Genomic DNA, 14,372 nt, shown 5'->3' with positions numbered 1-14,372 from the left:
CATTAGTGAATTAGCAAAAAGAGTGTGCCTCTCTCTTGGCCCCTCTTCTCCAGCCTCAAGCTCGTTCCCTTTCCGGGAACAAGTCCATTTCCACCTGCCAACAGAAAGAAGCATAAAAAAGTGTCAAGCAAAGAGACGAGTCTGCAATGACGATGGCAAAAGGTTTGCAAGGGATCCCTGTGCCTCACTATGACAACTTTCAGGTTGATGAGGGTTTGCCAACAGGGATGTTTCATGCATCTAGAATCGACCCTTTTTCCCGTGGAAATGAGGATGCTGACTTGTCTGCTCCAAAAGTGGAAGCTAGATCGGCTTCTATTCCGGAAGATTCTTCTTCCATTACCCATCAACATGAGTCTTTCAATTTTCCCGTCATCTCCCGCATACTTAACTTGTTGGACAAGGGGCATGAGCTCACCCATTGTTCAATAAGGGAGATGCAGGGTTCGCTAGGATCCATGAAAAACAAGATGTCAAAATTGGAAGGCATTATCTTAGCAGACAACCAATCCAAAGCCTTCTATCTGGCCCAATTCGAAAAGATGCTGGCAAATGTTAGTTCCACTTTGCGACCCTCCCGAGACCACATTTCGACTTGCTCACAAGGTTCCCAAACTGACTTTGGAATTCATCTTGCCTTCATGCCTCAAAGATCTTATTCACAAGTAGTGCAGGGCGACAGGAGAGTCACCTTGGACTATGGGGACTCTGAGGCCATTGACCTTTTTGAACTAGCCAAATTACAGCATGATCGGCTACTGCAGGTGGAACAACTCCTGTACAAGATGGCTGGGACCCCACCTCTCCAGGACTGTCTCGCTTCTTTAAGCGAGAGTCCTGATGTTGTGGAGGAGAGTGTTGTTCCTCCGGATAGTCCTTCGGTGTTGACGGCGCTTATTGATCCCCAGGTCACGAACTCTATTGCGGTACCTATTGCGACGCTGGAAGTCGAAGAGGGGCCGGTGGAACATGGGGGAAGGCATTTCATCTCTCGCAAGGCAAGGAAGTCTTTTCTACGAGCACAAAAACACCTCAATCAGACAAAGGCCATGTAGAGAAAAGTAGCCCTCAATGCACCCCCAGGTAGGAAGGTGCAGGTGCCCTATGAGCCCTGCTTACCTACCATTTTTAACAATCTGAGCAATCACGACGATTTGGGTTTAGACTTGGGTGACCTTGACGAGGAAAGCAGGAAACACCTGCAGATTGCAACCCTAAAAAGCAGGAATGTGCAGATCGCCGCTGGTGCTGCTCCTAAGACACCAACGGCAAAAACGCAGCCGCTGCTGCACTGTTTTTTTCCAAATATCGAACCGAGAAATGTCCTTACTAGACAGCCAGCTGGCACCATGGTGCCTCCGGTTGCAAGCCCCGTAACTGCCCTAGGGCCCACCGAACCTCCACCTGGTGCTCAGCTGAGTGATTCGGTTGTCCTGCCAGCATCTGCTGCGGCAAGCTTAGCATGTCCCTATGTGCCCCCGAAACTATTAGCCGGAGGTCATGAGGTTGACGTTGCAATTTTGGCAGAGGTTGCCACTGATAGGGAAGCACAAGAAGACTTGGCTCAGCATCCCAAGTCTGCCCAGTTGCCGTCGGATTTGATCCGGCCTGGTGTAGTTGGGAATCTGCAGAAGTGCCCAGCCCCGGCAGCAGAGACCGTTAACGAGGCCTTGTCCTTCGCACAAATGCCCAAGGATATGAAACTAATCATTGGATGGTCTAGTAACCCTGAGATTAATGGCCCTGCTCGGATTAATAGGTCCTTCCTGATGAATTCTTTCTTTCAGATTCCAGCTTTAAGAAATCTATCAGCCAAGGACCTGGATTGGGTTAAGCTGGCGACCCATAACAACCATAGAGTGCTCTGCAGAGTGCAATCCCAGATTATATCCAAATGATCTTGGAGTTCGCAGATGATTTCTATTGAATTGGGCTTGTGCCGCGTCTGTTTTTGGATATGGAGAGTGCCTGGGACTTTCTCGATTGGGTACCTGTGCCGCCAAAAGAATGCCCCGCCGAACCCGCCGTGGTCCTTTTTGAAGCTCACGCTAACCAACTAGCTGTCCAACTGGCCTCACTTAACCAAACACTTAGTGGTCTAGCGTGGTTGGAGCCCTTGTTAAAAGTGGCGGCAGTCATAAAAGGTCCTACTTCTGAATCATAACTGCCCAGTCTTTCTGTCGCCTCGTGGAATTGCTGTGGTTTAAGCAATCTCGGGGCTTGGCATAGACGGGTTGGGCCCGATCAAAAACCTGATATTTTATTTCTGCAGGAAACAATGGCCATGTGCGAACTCTGCCTGGATGGCTATACTTGCTTTTCGGTCCCTGCCTGTCGACAACAATTAGGCCGCTCTGCAGGGGGAATTGCTGTGTTAATCAATAATGGCTTGAAGGCAGTGTTAGCCCTTATGGATACTTCTGACTCATGTCTATTGGTTAAGGCCTCGTTTGAGCACTGTTCTATTTCGACTCTTCTTCTCCTGTCAATCTATTGGAATCCAAAGATGGTGTCGTTGAATTTGCTTTTAGAAGATTTGGATCGTATGTTGGGTCATGCTGCTGTCACGTGTCCCAATCACGAAATTGTCATTGGAGGTGATTTGAATTCTTATCTGCCCCTTGACAATCTTGCATTGCCCACTTACACCTCTTCCGCTTATGCCCAACAAGCCTGCTGTAGAGGAGACAACTTGGCACTTTTTTTTAAGGAAAGGGGGATCTATCCTATACAACTTGCGAATCACTCAAGTAGATCTTCTTGGAGGCGTAGCCAAGCTGCATCTCTCATTGACTATTTGCTGGCCTCAAGTGCGTGCACTGGGCTGCTCGACCCTATCCTTATTCGGGACGTGGGTTTGAGCGATCACCACATGTTGACTTTGCGCCTACATATTGAGAGTGTGGCCTATGATGCTTTGGCCCCGGTTTGTTTGGTCAAAGGCGATAGGCACACTATCTCTGTAAATTGGCACCCGTCGGTGTGCCGGAAACTGGTGTTCCTGGTCAACAGGGACCTGTTGGTGTCCCATGATGATTTTCTCTCTGTTGGTAACATGGAAAAAATCAATGAGATAAATGAATCGATGATTCATGGGCACCTAGCCAATCTTGTGAAAGACTCGCGTGAAAAAGGCAACTTGCGGGATTTCCACGTTAATGTGGACGCAGTCACATTACTAAAAAGTCAAAAAAAACAGCGAGCTGCACAAGTTAAAACGGATGCCGTATCACGTCTCCGTCTATAACAGAGAAAAGAACTTTATTGTTGCTCGATTTAAAACGCAATTAAAATCTCTTCGACAGGCTGCTTTCACTCTAGCCAACCAAAATATGATTGAGATGCTATGCAAAAAAAAAACTCGCGATGTATGGGCTATCTTAAGAAATCCGGCGGGAAAAGTGGACACGCAAATGGATGCTTCCATCACAGGCATTGAATGGGAGCAATTCTTTCGCCAAAAATATGCAGTGCCTGAAATACACCTATCGTCGGAATCTCTGACAATGCAGCTGCCGTTCCCACGTTTCTGTCCGTGGGTTCTCAAAGATATCATATGGGCAATTGCCCAACTGAAATTTTCGAAAGCAGCTGGGCCTGACGGGCTACCTCCTTGCGTGTTCAAGGACGATCTGAATTTTTGGGCCAGGTACTTGCTGCCACGCTTCCAGCTAGTTTATGAATCCGGCCGAATTCCCAAATCATGGTTAATGGCTACAGTGATTCCTATTCACAAAAAGGGTGCCTTAAGCAACCCGACAAATTTTAGACCTATCGCCTTAATTGATACATCAGCAAAAATGTTTGCAAAGCTGGTTCTCTGCGAGTTGGAAGCCTGTTTATGTGCCTCTCCCATTATGGCAAAAGCTCAAGTCGGCTTTCGGAAAGAAATGGGCACCCAGTTAAATGCCTTGACTCTTGCATTAGACCTCTCAGCTGCCTTCGACAACGTCTTACGAAATCATCTCTGGCAGAAGATGCTATCATATGGCATTCCTGCTGCATTAGTAGCAATAATTGCAGCATTACATCAAAACACGTCTTACAGGGTCCGCATTAACTCTGAGGGGCTTCTGTCAGATATCCCCACGCGTATAGGTGTGAAACAGGGGTGTAACTTGGCCGCGGTTTTATTCAATCTCTATCTGGCTGACATCGAGCAGATATGGCTAGGCACCAATTCCTTTCCGGTAGTTTTGGGCAAACTTCGGCTACACTGGTTGGCTTTCGCCGACGATGTAATCCTATTCGACAGGGTCCCATTTGGTCTCCAAAATAAATTAAATATCTTCTATGAGTATTGCACACTAAACAATATGACCATCAATTCAGCAAAATCTCATATAATGGTTTTTACAGCCAAAAAAAAAACAAAGTTTAACTTTGTGATCAATGATCTTCCTTTTACGAAAAAAGAAGAAATAACTTACTTAGGTTATCACCTGTCGAATGGAATGTCTGTCGGTGCATGGCGCACAGTGTTGAATTCTAAGCTGGCTCCTTTGCTGGCCCAAATGAGATACTGTAGATTTTCCCTTAGCCCCTTGTTCCAATACTATACCCTGAAGGTAGAACCTATTCTGCTCTATGCAATTGATGTCTGTCTCGTGAACTTGGGGCCTGTATTAAATTTGCTCCAATTTGCTCCAAGGTAAGCTCTGGAAAACTATCCTGGGTTTGCCAGGTTACCTTCCCAATCCTATCATTCTACATGAATTGGGCCTTTACCCTTTAGCAGACAAATATCAGTGGCGTATGGTAAATACCTTTTGTAAAATGCTCATACCGCCTCCAAATTCCCTTTACGAGGATTTTCAGACAATGTTAGCTCAGAAATATCCAACTTCGATGTGTGAGTTTAATGTCCGAATACAGGCCATTTTAATCTCATTGAACATGTTGCAGCAAGACCTAATAGATCATCCGCATAAGGTCAAAAAGCGTTTTTTTAAAAATTCATGGGCCCTCAATTCTGACTTGATTGGGGGATATCCCTCTTTTTCTATCTATGCCACATTTAGGCAGGCTGTTTCCCCTAGACGATCATATTTATTATGCTGCCCTGATAAAGCGGCAAGAAGAACCTACATGCGCTTCCGCTTAGACCTAATCCATACGGGCTATCGGATCAGGAATTGGTCCGTTTATAAGGCCCAGGTACAGTGGGAAGTGTGTAGATTCTGTCTTAAGCAAGCCGAGAGCGAAACCCTGGAACATCTTTTTATGTATTGTAACTTCTTTGACAATCATAGGCGTCGTTGTTTGGGTGCTTTTTTGAATTCGCACTCCACCTTTGAACGTCATTTAGTTTGGCTTCGTTGCATGCAGGTTAATACCACCTCAATTATTCTAGCAACAGTTAGACTTGTTCTGCTCATTGAAGAACAGCTGCTACAACGCAATCTGGCCTTACGGAGTGGGTAGGATTCTGAGGAGTCGCCTGGATTCTGGCCAAGTATTTGTGTAGCATTTATGAATTAGCCAATTGTTTTTTAGTATTAGGTGCTGGTGCTATCTTCATCATTTTGTTCTTCTTAGAAGTGGTGTCCTTCTATAAAGTTTTAAGTGTAAAATGCTCTCTCACATCATGTAGGAACAAAGAAAGCTGCAAGATGCTTGGTGTCTGTTTTCCTTTTGGTTAAAAGGACCCTAAATGGTTCTCATGGGTTTGAGCATGTGATTGCATACATTTTAAATTTAGTATTTTCTGTTACCCCCTATAGTTGGAGGTGATTTTGACTGTTGTTGAGTCTTTTTCAGGCTCTCATGTGTTTTGTAAGTGTGAATATGGTTGTTTTGTGTTAATCTAGATAGCAATGTTTTCTTTTTAACATTTGTATACTTGATTTTATGATGTAACATTTGTAAAGGTGTAAATTAATTTTGCTACCAAAACAAATAAAAAATAAAAAAAAAAGAATAAATAAAGTCAAATAGTGGTGATTGCCCTATCCATTTGGCCGCTATAATAAAAAGAAAAATAACAAACTCTTGGGCACCTAGACAATATGAAATACCACTATCAGTCTCGTAGTCATCCTATTGCCTTCAAGGCGTCATTACATCATGAATCTTATTCCCCCTCACCTGTGGTGTCATCAGCATTCAAGGAATCAGACAACCAAGAATGATGCTATAGCATATCTACATTTAATGTGACATATTTTCAGAAACATTGAGCAATGAGAGCTTTTAATTTCTATAGCTTTACCTCTTTTCAAACTAAGGGGACATATAATAGAAGCGGAAGCAACACTGTGGGTTTACTCACGCTGGTGTCAGTAGAAAAGGGGTCAAGATCAAAAGGATTATAACATTCAGCGCTAATGTGTTGATTGTCTCGGGAGGATAGCTCAGCAGCAACGTGCTCACCTTGGAAGCAAGACGACACGGAGCAGCACAGGTTCAATCTCTGCGTCCACGCTTAGAAACCTCTGGGTATTACGCACGTTATGAATAACCTATCATATCATATCATTGTATTGCTACCTAGACCATTTTAAAACAGACCCTCTGTCTATTAAAGGCCTAAAGGAGACGATTCCTATACTGCTGAACTCCAAAGAAACGTTCAATCCCATGTTAATCTGTGGAAGTGATGTTATCTATAAAAAAGGTAATTGCCTCCCAGATAAACTCCTAGAGGAAGATGAAGAGCTCCCTGGGGCATTCCTAGTATTAACATGTACGATCCCCCGATTAGTTGACAAGGAGTGGCAATTAACATATTTCTTGCAGAAAGAGTTTAACATAGGTGAACGGTAGTGCATGGTCAAATTGACCAGGCCTGATTACTTTTAAAGGCAGTAGGGTCAATTCTACTATTTATTTTTTTTTAAATGACTTTCTATCATTGGTCGCTGTTAAGCAACATGAATATACCAAATTACCCTGAAATTGACCATACTCCTCTTGAGCTGACTCTTCTTTTTTCTGAGGTAAGGAAACAAAAGGGTTCAAAGATAAAGGAGGGGTGCCTAACCAATAATAGGCATGGCTTAACGTGTGAATGATGAAATACAAGGTTGTCTAGACTGAAATTATCTTGCGGGCTACTCAAATGTTTACCATATTTCTGCCCATGGCAAGCAACCCATGATGTTGTGATATCTTTGTTTGCAGATGAGATTATTAAGACAGTGGATATTTTTCACTGGTAAAGCCAACGGTTTGGGCTTTATGCAGGCATAGAGTCCATATTTTCCAAGCACTATCAAACATTGCTTCTACTAAGATGGCAAGAGCTGGTAATTGGTGCTAGTATCGGGGGACATTATGTGCAGTGCCTGGGGAATACCTATCTAATATATATAAAAGAGCAAACATTGTTGGCTTTGTTCATGCTTGTTTTGTTACCGAAATTCAGTGCAATGAGAAGTTGAAAGGACATGGATATTGCTCATAAATCAAGTGGCTGAAGATGCATTTGCTTAAGAAACCTTTATTTCGTCAGGAACTGTTGTAGCTGGTTTATAGCTGCAATTAAGCCATTACCTTTTCGAAGGCTGCTCAGAAAGCAGAGAGACAGACTCAAAGAGATCCCTGGGGATGTGATTTTGGCAGGGAGTAGCAGGTAGTCAGTGTGAGTGGCCAAAGGGAGTAGTATTGCCATGGGCAGTCAATAGGTGGCTTAGTAACCAAACAACACCCATAGGCTGTGGGTCTGTCCTTCCTTCTCATCATTCGCCTATCTTCATGTCCCATGATAATAGGTTCAACTTATTTATAGGCAGCAAAAACAAAAAAAAGAGTAGTTTGTTACCAATTCTTTACCACCCTATTTCTCTTTTCGAACTCCAGCAAAGTAGAGCTTAGGCTGATTGGCATATCACTGCTTACAATTGGTTACTGAAACAGTAATTATAGCAGATCCAAATACTCAGCTCAGAGTTAGAGAGAGCCAATGGAACACCGAATAAGGACATGCGTCTTCTACTTCCATCAACAAAGTACTTTAACCTGAGGGGAGTGCAGATGTATGTTTCCTTCAAGGACCTCTCGATGGCCTTCGGACTGGTAGGCAAGGAGTCGCTGTGTCAGGTCCTTGATCGGATGGCATGGGCCTTTGTGCGGTACTCCTGAAACTTTTAATTGCCCTCTAGGCTGACACAAGGGCTGCAGTTAGATTTCATACTGTTGGTAATTGTACGTAAAAAATAGTTATCAAGAGGTTGGGGGAGACAACGATGGGCTCTTGACCACCTTTATTTTACCCATGAACTAAAGCTTGCAGAGTGTCCTGGAAAAGGCAACCTCTGATATATCATGTATGGGTCTATGTGGTATGCTGCTTTTGTGCTATCTCGATGATGTGGGTTTATTTGCTTGCACACCCACGGCCCTTCAACATTCAACATTTAATATACGAATATTGTTCTTTTATGAAAGAAAGCAATCTGAAGAAGAAAGAACCTAAACCTTCAGAATTCGCAACTGGTGGTTACAGATCCCGTTCTAGAACCTACAATGCACATGGCCAACTTTTGAGTATTGTTAGTAACTTTGACTATTAAATTGCCCATTTTGCATCTGATGTGAAGGGAAATAGGCCATTGAGTGTCTTGCAAGATTAACCAAATCCCTAACACTCCAGACAGAGGACAACATATTGCGGCTCTGTGAAGCTAAGGCTCAATCCACAGCACACTATTGGACAAGTTTATGGGGGAATGAAAATCTATGCTTCTTCCAATTCTAGTGAGCATGAATTCTATTGCAAGATATTGGATCTTCCTAGATCAGATCCAAAATAATCAATCCACAGTGAACTTGCTTGGAGGATATTAAGGATTTATGTACACTGGTGCCAGTTACTCTATGGATTTCACCATGGCTTAATATGCATGCATTGCTAAATACACTTTTAATTTGAGATGTATGGCAAACTATCAAATTCTTGAATTGTCCATCAATAGCCATCGTCAGGAACAATAGTCGAAGTAAAAATGTGTAATCATTACTTTAACAGGATCCCTATCAACGTGAAGCAACAAAAATAATGATTTCTACATGGATTATGCAGATATGGCCAAACCTTGCAGCCAGGCTCATACTGCTAGTAGTGAACCATATCAAACTATTTACTCTGGTTGACAAAAAAAGTTTGCAATGTTTCTTAATTATTCACCCGTGTTTCAATTTGCATAATTTATAACCCATTATTGAAAGATGGGATCAAAAATGTTTGATGAACATGTGTGCCCCTTTTGTTTTGATAAGCTGGAGACAATTATATGCTGCTTAATTTTGTTGCCCTGAATATACAGATTTAATGATGCAAACTTTAATGTTACAAATAAGAAATTAGGCCTTTGCTGCCATAGATATACCAGCATTGTTGCAAGTAATAATGCGCCGTGAACATCGTTGTCCCATTGACCATTTATCGCTATTGGAATAATTAATTCACATAAGAGCATCCACCAATGAACATGAGTTTACTCTGATGTAATGAACGTTTTTTGATCATAGTATTTGAATATTGATTGTTTTTAATTTGATCTTTTTTCATTAATTTATCAAATTGATTTAATTAAATTGTGTCTTTGAAGGATGCTATATATATGTATTTATGTGTACACATTTTAATGATGATGTTATCTGAATTAACTTACAGTGAATAACTGACTGACATGCATGTGGCCCTACCCCAAAGTACAGAAATAAACCTATACATCCTGATAACCAACAAGCTCAAAGTTATTGGCCCAGTCAAGGGTTCATACAATGCTCTGGTGGAATCCACCACCAATAAAAGGAGTCTGAAGTGACAGAGTCTCAGGCCGCTTGGATGCAGCTGAGTAGGTTTGCAATTGCCCGGCAACCAGAATAACAATCTTATAATGAGGCATGTCGGTGAACGGTGGAAGATGCTTTCCTCTAGCACCTAATTCCTGTGCACCTCGTGGATATGGCCAGGTTTGCAGCAATTTTTGTTTTGCTTTGTACTTCTTCTCCTCCTTACTTTACTTGCCACATTAAAGTCATTAAGGGGTTACCGTGCGTTGAAAGCAGTGTGCCTCATCCTTTCTGCTGAGTCAGGCCGAACAGGAGCTCCAAAGGGAATCCAGAGCACAGTAAGTCATATGCATGGATGGTTGGTGCGGAGCTTGTCACCAATTTACAGTGACGGAGTTCCAGGCCACTTGGATGATTGACGTAAACTTATTCCAGTTATGTATCTCGTAAACACCACAATCTGTGAATCGATCACCCATCCCGTACCACCTCTCAAATGCCTCTTCTTCCTCTCTCATTCTAGATCACTCCATACGTTCTCATTCTACTTCCACGACTTCACAGCTCGCATACTGCAGAGTCCAAACTAACAGCCTCAAAAGCAAGAGAAATGTTAACAACTCACCAATGGAGGATCTAAAATTACCCAAATCCTCCTCCAATTGGTGGAACATTCTTGCCCCGGAAAGAACCCAATCCTGAAGACTATCCCTCAAGCGACACTGTGACAATAACAAATGAGGAGTCTCCTAAGCAGCAAGAGATGTCCTTCCCAACAATCCCTCACCCAGGAATGTTTCCAATGACATGTGGGCCCTTTTGAAAATAAAGCCAGGCGAGAGATTCATCGCTCTGCATTCACTGGAGAAAGGTGTAGACATATGTTGGAAGAGACCTTTCCCAGACGCTCTCCCTCCCCATGCAATATATTTGCAGGATGAAAATGCTGTTGAAACCGTTCTTATATTTTTTAGGAAAGCACAGATGAAAAGAAAATTACTTTTAACTGGGGGAAATCCAAGCATTAGAGTTTGATGAAAAGAGAAGACATCTTAAGAAGAGTTCCCAAAACATATAGATCAAATTAGAAAATACATGTTCTCTTTACAAAAAAAAAAAAAAAAATTCAGCAGCCTCTTTGTGAATAATGAGTAAAGCCGAAGAAAGATTGGTTAAAACACATAGGATTCAAAGGGAAGAGAATATGTTGTGCATCCCCAGCCATTTCTGCAGCTGGTAAAAGAATACAGGAGTTAGGTGATGCCCGTATGACTGAGCGGAAAAAATAAAAAAAAATAAACAGCAGCTCTGGGAAATATTTTTCAAACTTCAAGACGTATTATCCAAACATGTCTTCGACAGTGGAAAAAACAACTTCTATGTCACTACTATTCTTACGGATCCAAGCATAGGAGCAGTCTTAACAAACTTGGCTACCATTGACCTCTTTAACGTTATTACTCGAGATCATAAAAAAACCTGGAAGATTGTCAAATTATTTTCCCAATAAAATTTACCTAATACAACTGCATATTCGGGTATGCTAAAAAAGTGGATTTTGTGTGCAATACTACGGAGATTGAATTAGACAATACCCATGTCCAGGTAGCTTTTACTCTTCATAGACCAAGGTTCAACCCACATTCTATGATTAAAAGTAGTCAGTCATCTGTCTGTCCCTTGCTTCAGTGTACTGGTATGTACCCATGAAGCAAGTAAGACAATTTAACCTTGTATTTACTTTTTGGAGGGGGGGGGGCACAGTATAGTTGGTGCAGGACTCTCTTTGGGTAAAAAAAAAAGAACAACCAAGTTTAACATCTTCTTCCAGAAAGCCATGCACAAAAATGTTGGCGCCATTCTTAAAATTTGCCCCACAGTAAAAAGAAAACACTATGCAGAAATGCTCATTGAAGTACGTGAAGCCAAAGCAACAGCAGGCCTCTAGAAAACTCAAAAGCTCAATGGTGCAGGACAAGTGCTAACTAATTTGTCAAACTCCTAATAATTATGCATTGGCTTATGACCATGCACGGATTTCTTGTGGTTAGGTATGGGCACAAAGAACCGGGCAGCCTAGGTTTTAGCAGATTTGAAGTATTCTACTGTAGACTCCAATTCAAAAGAAATGGTTGAAATTGCCTGCATGTGAAGAGACCTTTCAAGAAATAGCACCATGTATGTGGATGGTTGCTCTTTTACAGTATCAGATGAAAATGGAGACACACTAGAATTAGGAATGTATAGACAGATGAATATCCTATGCATTCAATTGATCGTAACATGGGACTCAGAAGCAATCAAGTGGCAGAATGAATGGCCACACATCAAACTGTCCTCGCAGGCGTCCAATATTATGTAAAAATAAAAGCTATCATTATAGGCTATTTATGATAGAAATAGGTTCGTAGAATTCGCACTGGGTTGGGAGGAAAGAGATGGGTTGTGTGCCAATAAAAAAACATTAACAAATAGTTCATTAAGTCACGCTATATCTGACATTGTTGATGTCAATGAACGTACTGTTTTTGGAGTAAAACAAAGTGTCCTGAGAAAATAGAGCCACGGGTGTATAAGGAAGGAAATGATAAAACAATTATTTTGGCAAAACAGTTTTCCCTCCATGGCAAACGCATTCCGATGGATCATCTCCTGGGGGAGCGCCCAATTTATGTTGTAACACAAAGGCTGAGTCAAAAGTAGAGTGAACTTCCATTTGTACAGTGCAGTCTAAATGATCCAAATACAGATCCCATTATGGCACACAAGGATGATGACCTTTCTGGAACATTATCATTATAATTAAGTGACCCTGTTGCAACACCTCTAACTAATGAAGATAATGTGTGCAATAAGGCTTAACTATCCTTGTAAAATACCAAAAATATTTACAAATTCAGAATGGGTTACTCATTTGGAAACCTCAATCTGGAGTAGTAGACTGGGTGACTGCAATGCCATTCTGAGGAATCATGCTAGTACATACCCTTTCTTCTATAATGACCAAGAAAAGACGTGGGGAAAACAAAGTTACGGCTGTGAGGATCATTCCCCAAATACAACTTTTAAACAATGGCACTAGAGATCCCAACAGCCTCTGTATTGATTCACAAGAACTCGAACATGATCAGTCTATACAATAAATATCAATTATTTGTATTGATGGCATTTAAATCACAACAAAACCTAATTCTGTGGATATCCTTTTACTCTATTTTTTAAAACAATTACAAATGTTATTCATATTCATCAATAGTAGCTAAAACAAATAAACAATATATAAAAAACTGTAAACAACACACACATTACTCCTATATCAATAAAGTGACAAGTGCTGTGCAAATGATGATACTCCTACTGTAACACCAATATATACACATCCATTATATACAACACACTAGTAGAAACTCATCTGTTGTGCTGTATATTATTATCATGGTCAACAGTAGAATGCCTTCATAATTTGTGGCAAGTACCTACTTACAAAACAAACCTCCCATTAGCGGATCCCTCTACCAGGGTCCTAACCACAATTTAATATGTTATTTTTACACACTGTTTGTGATTACAGTGGTTTAACATTACTAACATTTTTCATTCTACTATAAGTAATACATTGTACTAGAAAACTTCTTCAGGGGAACCAACGTAATGTATTGGGTCTTCACACTCATTGAATGCGGTACACCATAATTAAAACCAAAGAATTGGCTGATCCTTGAGTTCAACTTTTCTTGTTTGAAGCGTGGAAGAGGTCCAAAGGTGTGAACAAATGGTATGGTTAAAATGTCTGATCAGTAGGCTGCAATCTTCCGGTTGTCCACATTAAGCTTCAAACCAGTATTGCGGTTTGTGATTCTTTACTGTGTTCCACAGTACAAAATGTCATTCTTGCATCCCTGTTCAGCATGCATCAACAGAGGCGAGCATTGTTCGCCAGAAAGCTTGTTTTACTTTGGTGCGTCGCGCCTCGTGGTCAGTGTATTGGTAGCCATTCACGACACAGTCATGACTCACACTCTTAAAGGGGACATTATCACACTCCTCTGTAGACAAGGTGCCATCTTTGGTTGGGAGGAGCACAACAGACGGCACATCCCGCTTCTACAAAGCGTCGCTGGAGGTTCCTTAGGATAAGTAGACTTGCCCATTCTGCAGCAACTAATTCAACGGAGGTGCCCAAATGACATTTGAAATGTTATGGGAGATTACTTACCTCCCCCAAATTAAGCAGGATATTGAGATCAACTATAGGTGTTGCCTAGTCTGTGCCCAGTTACAGATTACCTTTCCAATGCATAAGAGAGCCACAACAAACAAGGGGCATGGCTTTTTCATGGTCATTTCAATGCATTGGTTTTATTGGAACTGTTATCAGAATTGGTAGAGGGCATGGATATATCCTCTCTGTAACATTTCGATTTAATAATGAATACCTGCCCCAAATTGCAAACCTGAGTCTGCTGCTGTCCCAATGATCAATCATATTGTCTCTAGCATTGGTCTTCCTTAGAGCATTGGATCAAATATGGGGTGTTATCTCACAAGCAAACATGTGACAAAATGTGGGGAATCCTGGAAGTTAAAAGAATCCTTGTAGTGTGGCAACCAGTCAGCAGTGAAGGCTTTGAACA

This window comes from Ambystoma mexicanum, chromosome 11 (assembly GCF_040938575.1).
Source record: "Ambystoma mexicanum isolate Mex_15411 chromosome 11, UKY_AmexF1_1, whole genome shotgun sequence".
NCBI lineage: Eukaryota > Metazoa > Chordata > Amphibia > Caudata > Ambystomatidae > Ambystoma > Ambystoma mexicanum.
Note: the sequence above shows the minus strand (reverse complement) of the source record.